The sequence below is a fragment of the Macaca thibetana genome, chromosome 19 (assembly GCF_024542745.1).
Source record: "Macaca thibetana thibetana isolate TM-01 chromosome 19, ASM2454274v1, whole genome shotgun sequence".
NCBI lineage: Eukaryota > Metazoa > Chordata > Mammalia > Primates > Cercopithecidae > Macaca > Macaca thibetana.
In genome coordinates this window covers 4,053,591-4,060,865 of record NC_065596.1, presented here as the reverse complement: position 1 = coordinate 4,060,865, position 7,275 = coordinate 4,053,591, and positions in this window count along the sequence as shown.

The window sequence follows — 7,275 nt, the reverse complement described above, 5'->3', positions numbered from 1 at the left end:
TATATGAGAAAACAGTAAACTGTCCTTATGAAAGCAGGATGTTGACAAGCTGACAACTGTGTTTGCCACCAGAAGGAATGCTGAGAGAAATCTCATTCCAGGCACCATGTTCCTTGAGGTTATCTACAGAAACATCTGGAGCCTGTTGAACAAAGAAAGCAATCATGTGTGCCTTTGTTAAATCAAATAGTTGACTGACAGTTACTCCTTCCTCCCTGTTCACTAATCAAAGTGGGAACCTGTTCACTGTCACCCACTCATTCATTATGGGAGCAACCTTATCACTGTCAACCACTCATTCAAAACAGCAGAAACCTGTTCACAGTCACCCACCCCTTCAACACAATAAGAACCTGTTCACTATCAGCCACACATTCATCACAGTGGGAACTTGTTCCTCTCAGCCATTCATTCACCTCAGTGGGAGCCAATTCACTGTCACCCACTCGTTCACTGTAACATAAAATTGTTCACTGTCATCCACTCAGTCACCAGAATGGGAACCTGTTAACTGTCACTCACTCATTCATCACACTGAAAACCTATTCACTGTCACCCACTCACTCATCACAGTGGGACCTGTTCACTGTCACCCACTCATTCACCACAGTGGCAACCTTTTCACTGTCAGCCCCTCATTCATCACATTGGTAACCTGTTCACTGTCAGCCACTCATTCATCACAGTGGTAACCTGTTCACTGTCACCCACCTACTCATCACAATGGGAACCTGTTCATTGTCTCCCACTTATTTATTACAGGAGGAACCTGTTCACTGTCACTCATCTATCACAGTGTGAAATTGTTCACTGTCTCCCACTCTTTCATCACAGTAGGAACCTGTTCACTGTCAGACACTCATTCACCACACTGAAAACCTGTTCACTGTCAGCCACTCACTCATCACAGTGGGAACCTGTTCACTGTCACCCACTCATTCATCATAGTGGGAACCTGTTTACTCTCCGCCGCTCATTCACTACAGTAGAATTTGTTCACTGTCATCCACTTGTCCACCGCAGTAGAAACCTTTTCACTTTCACCCAATCACTAATCACAGTGGCAACCTGTTCACTGTCACCCACTCATTCATTACCAGAGAAACATGATCACTGTCACCCCCTCATTCAAAACAGTAGAATCCTGTTGACAGTCACACACTCATTCACCACAGTAGGAGCCTGTTCAGTGTCACCCACTCGATCATCACAGTAGTTCCATTCATCACAGTGGAAACCTTTTCCCCGTCAGCCACTCATTTACCACAGTGGGAACAAATTCACTGTCATCCACTCGATCACCACAGTAGAAACCTGTGCACTGTCAGTCACTCAGTCACCAGAGTGGGAACCTGTTCACTGTCGCTTACTCATTCACCACAGTGGAAACCTATTCTCTGTCAGTCACTAATTTATTGCAGTGGGAACCTGTTCACTGTCACCCACTCAGTCATCACAATGGGAACCTGTTTACTTTTAGCCGTTCATTCAGCATAGTGCAAACCAGTTCACTGTCACCCATTCATTCATCTCTGGGAGAACTTGTTCGCTGACACCCACTCATGCATCACAGCAGAAACCTGTTCACTGTCAATCACTCATTCATCACAGTGAGAATCTGTTCACTCTCAACCACCCTTTCACCACGGTGGGAAACTCTTCACTGTCACCCACTCACTCATCACAGTGTGTACCTCTTCTCTCTCACCCACTCATTTACCACTGTGGAAACCTGTTCACTGTCACCAACACATTCATCACTGTGGGAACGTGTTCACTGTCACCCACTTATTCATTACAGTAGAACCTGTTCAGTGTCACCCACTCACTCATCACAGTGCAAACCTGTTTACTGTCAGCCACTCATTCATTACAGGAGAAACCTGATCACTATCATCCACAGGTTCACCATCTTAGAATTTTTTTCACTGCCACCCACTCATTCACCACAGTGGGAACTTTTTCCCTTCAGCTACTCATTCATCACAGTGGGAACCAGTTCACTGTCACCCACTCGTTCACCGCTATAGAAGCCTGTTCACTGTTGGCCACTCTGTCACTACAGTGGGAACCTGTTTACTGTCAGCCCCTCACTCATCACAGTGGGAAACTGTTTATTTTCACCCACTAATACACCACAGTCAGAACCTGTTCACTCACACCCACTCACTCGTCACAGTGGGAACGTTTTCATAATCAACCACTCATTCATCACAGTGGGAACCTGTTCACTGTCAGGCATTCATTCACCACAGTAGGAACCTGTTCAATTTCAGCTTCTCATTCACCACAGTGGGAACCTGTTCACTGTCAGGCATTCATTCACCACAGTAGGAACCTGCTCAATTTCAGCTTCTCATTCACCACAGTGGGAACCTGTTCACTGTCACCCACACAATCATCACATTGGAAACCTGTCCATTGCCTCCCACTCATTTATTACAGGATTAACCTGTTCACTGTTACACATTCATTCATCACAGTGAGAATCTGTTCACTGTCTCCCACTCATTAATCACAGGGGGAACATCTTCACTGTCTGATACCTATTCACCACAGTGGGAACCTGTTCACTGTCAGTCACTCACTCACCCCAGTGGAACCTGTTCACTCTCACCCACTTATTCACCATAGTGAGAACCTGTTCTCTGTCAGCCACTCATTCACCACAGTGGGAACCTGTTACTATCTCCCACTCAGTCATCACAGTGGGAAACTATTCACTGTCACCCACTCATTCAACACAGTGGGAACCTGTTCACTCTCACCCACTCATTCATTACAGAAGGAACCTGTTCACTGTAACCCACTCATTCATCACAGTGAGAACCTGTTCAGCCATTGTGCCTGGCCAGAAAAGCTTTTAATAGTCTATTGACTGGGAACAGGAAAACCTTTTATAATCTAGAGCAAAGTGATTGAGTCTCCTTGCCACTTGCACTGCATCAAGACTTTGGGACCTTAAACCTTGGGTTCATAATCTTTAAACTCACAAGGGGCCCTATAAACTCTTGCAATCATATTGGAGATCTTAATTGGAGATTTTTAGGTAAAGCTAAGCAGAGAAGTTTCTCCTCAAAAGCAGATGGCAACCTTGACATAGATAGCTTTTTCCAGAATATCAAAAATGAGGACATCTCTGCTATCATGACACTCCTAGATCACTTTTTTTATGGCTCTACAAACAACAGAAATAAAAAAGGGATCTCTGTGTGCACTCATGGTTTTGCAGCCAAATATATCAACAAACTTACGTCTGGATAGGTAAAAGATGAAGGGCCACTGTCAGTGAGAAATGGGAAATTTCTCACATTCTTGCTAAATGTGACATGGGAAATTTTTTGCCTCATAATATAAGAAACAGAATATTAATCCACTGCTCTTGGAGCAACATTAACTTAAAGAGAAACTTATTCAGAATAAGTTAGAGAGCATTGCCAGGAGGCCATTACTCTTCTGAGTGGTCATGATTTGTTAGGTCTTTCTTTCAAAGGTTTAGAGTAAATGAGGCAATGGTTAGAAATTTATCTTCCATAATACGCTCTATAGCAGATTCTACTGTAAAGGCTATGGTTACCCAATAGACTTTAAAATTTTTTACTAAAGTCGTGCTAAATAAAAGAATGTATCTAGTTTACTTACTAGATAAACAGAGAAGTATCTGTGCAGTTGCTAGTATTTGTAGTTACACATGGAGAAATACATTGAGTATCACAGAGATTCAGTTGTAGGGGATTAATGAACACACTGCTTCGTTGAAATGAGGAGACAACTTATCTAGCTAATCATTTGATCTATTTAATCATAGTTGGTTAGTTCAATGGGGACCTTGGTTAAAAAGCATACTTCAGGCTGGGCATTGTGGTTCATGCCTGAAATCCTAGCACTTTGGGAGGCCAACGCAGGTGGATCACCTGAGGTCAGAAGTTTGAAACCAACCTGGCCAACATGTTGAAACCCCTTTCTACTAAAAATACAAAAATTAGCCAGCTGTGGTGACACACACCTGTAATCCCAGCAACTTGGGAGGCTGAGGCAGGAGAATCCCTTGAATCCCGGAGGTAGAGGTTGCAGTGAGCTGAGATCGCGCCATTGCACTCCAGCCTGCGTGGCAAGAGCAAGACTTTGTCTCAAAATAAATAAATAAATAAAACCATACTTCAAACTCTTGATATTATTTTCCTGATAGTCAAAATAATAGTCTTCCTACTGCACTCTATTCTCTCAAAACTTAAAAATCTTTGCATGCAGTCATCTCTAGAATGTCAAGTGGTCTCTCTTTAACTGGAATGATGAAAACTTGAAGATGTATTTGACCGTGAGAACACCATAACCTATGAATGATCTGATAAGAACGGAAACCTAAAACAATGGAAACTGAGAGTGACACTAAAACCCTGAGGTTTGGTGACACTCTGACCTATGTGAAAACTTAATCAAAAGAGGGGAATTTTTTTAAACAAAATTATTAGAGGCCATCATTCTGGACTGAGCTTGTTCACTAGGCCCAAATAGACCAAAACAAACCAAAATGGAGTCATGCATGCTAAATGTGACATAGTCAAACTGAAAATTTAAAGAAATAGGTAGATTCTAAAACTGACGAGGTCTTGTTTTTCTTTTGTAAACAGCAGATTTCAATACAAGGAGGTCTCTTCTACTGTAATCCTTTTAAACAATAGTAACCCGAAGTCCTGTTTTTCACTTTACAAAACCCACAGTTCTACTATTTTGCAGTGGAAATTGAGACTAAATATGTCTTTTTTTTTTTCTTTTTTTTCTTTTTTTTTTTTTGAGACAGAGTCTCACTCTGTCACCTAGGCTGGAGTGCAGTGGCATGATCTCAGCTCACTGCAACCTCTGCCTCTCAGGTTCAAGGGATTCTCCTGCCTCAGCCTCCCAAGTAGCTGAGATTACAGGTGCCCACCACCACGCTCGGCTAATTTTTGTATTTTTAGTAGAGATGGGGTTTCACCATATTGGCCAGGCTGGTCTTGAACTCCTGACCTTGTGATCTGCCTGCCTTGGCCTCCCAAAGTGCTGGGATTACAGGCATGAGCCACTGCACCTGGTCATAAGTAAATTTTTGATGGTGACAAGGTAATATCAATGTCTAAAGTTTTGGGTTATTTCTCAAAATTGAGAAACTAACCAAATGGGAGATATTGTTAAATTAATTATAGCCTAAAGCTAACTCCTTTAATGTTTAATTTTGGTCAATAGGTTTTTCGGTACATAGTCAACTAAAACCTAACTGGATATCTAAATAGGTTTTTACCTATTCTTGTACCAACCACTATGTTTGTGCCAATAAAAGAACATCAGCTGCTCAAACCATATTCAAATAAGGCAAATCCCAAGCTGTAATTAATCTGGCTGTTTCTGTACCACTTCTATTCTTTGTATGTCACTTTGCTTTCCCTGTGTATAACTCTTTTTTACCATGTGGCTGTGCTGGAGTCTCTCTGAGGCTACTCAGGACCCACAGACTGCTTAATTTGCAAATTATTCTTTGCTCAATTAAACTATGTTAAATTTAAGTTCTCTGAAATTATTTTTCTTTTAAAAATTTCCACGTTTTTATTATTATTATTATTATTAATTATTATTATTATTTGAGACAGTGTCTCGCTGGAGCGCAGTGGCACAATCTCGGCTCACTGCAACCTCTGCCTCCTGGGTTCAAATGATTATCATGCCTCAGCCTCCTGAGTAGCTGGGATTACAGGCGCGAGATACCACACTCGACTAATTTTGTATTTTGAGTAGAGACGGGGTTTTACCATGTTGGTCAGGCTGGTCTTGAACTCCCAACATCAGGTGATCTGCCATCTCGGCATCCCAAAGTGCTGGGATTACAGGTGTGAGCCACCACACCTGGCCTCAAATTTGTTCTATGATAAAAAATAAGCGATGTGTTGTTGGGTTTTGATTATCTAAAACAAGTTATGTTTTCCAAATTACTCTATATCAGCTATGTCAGCTATTTTTTCCAAATTATTCTATGTTCTTTCAAAATGCTTTTGCAATTTCTTTTTTGTTTTTGTTTCATTTTGTTTGAGACAGTCTCACTCTATCAACCAGGCTGGAGTGCAGTGGTGTAAGCAATCATGGCTTAATCCAGCTTCCACCTTCCAGGCTTAAACAATCCTCCTGCCCTGGACACCTGAGTATCATCATGCCTGGTTAATTTTTTAAATTTCTTTTATTGAGACAGGATCTTATTATGTTGCCCAGGCTGCACTTGAGCTCCTGAGCTTAAATGATTCTCCCATCTCAGCCACCCAAAGTGTTGGAATTACAGATTTGGGCCACTATGCGCTTCAGTAATTTCTTGAGATTTTTCCCAATAATAAAAAATACTTTATGGGCACACATCTACAAGCAATCTGGCTTTTATTTTAGAAATGTCACTCTCCAGGATTTTAAGAGTCTATGACAGCTACTTGAGTAGTGTGATCCATGGAGGTACATAGGCTTTGGAGTTAGACAGAGTTGATCCTGAGTCCTGGCCCAAGCCACTCAGTAGCTGTGGGTGTTTGGACAATTTTTTGATGTTGAAGAGTTCTACAGACCGCATATGCAGAAAAAGCAGAATGGACTGGGCACGGTGGCTCACGCCTGTAAGTCCAGCACTTTGGGAAGCTGAATTGGGCAGATCACGACGTCAGATTATCGAGACCATCCTGGCCAACATGGAGAAACCCCATCTCTACTAAAAATACAAAAATTAGCTGGGTGTGGTGGTGCAGGCCTGTAATCTGAGCTACTCAGGAGACTGAGGCATGAGAATCACTTGAACGCAGGAGGCAGAGGTTGCAGTGAGCCAAGATCGCGCCACTGCACTCCAGCCTGGTGACAGAGTGAGACTCCATCTCAAAAACAAAAAACAAAAAACAAAAAAACAAGCAGAAGGATACTGATTGCAAATATGGTAGCAATTTTTCATCCCTCCTGTACCCATGTACATTGACAGGTGCTTTTACAGCCATTCCCATGAAGATTCAGAATCTATTTTCCAAACGCTTGATCTGGCTGGCCTTATTTGCTCATGGCAGTAGAAACCTGAGAACATGACAATGTGTTGGTTTGGAGCCTAGGCTCAAACAATTTTGACTGCTTATGTTTTTCTTTTCTTTTCTCTGTTTTTTTCCTTTTTTGAGAGGAGTCTTTCTCTCTGTCACCCAGGCTGGAGGGCAGTGGCATGATCTCGGCTCACTGCAACCTCCACCTCCCAGATTCAGGCAATTCTCCTGACTCAGCCTCCTGAGTAGC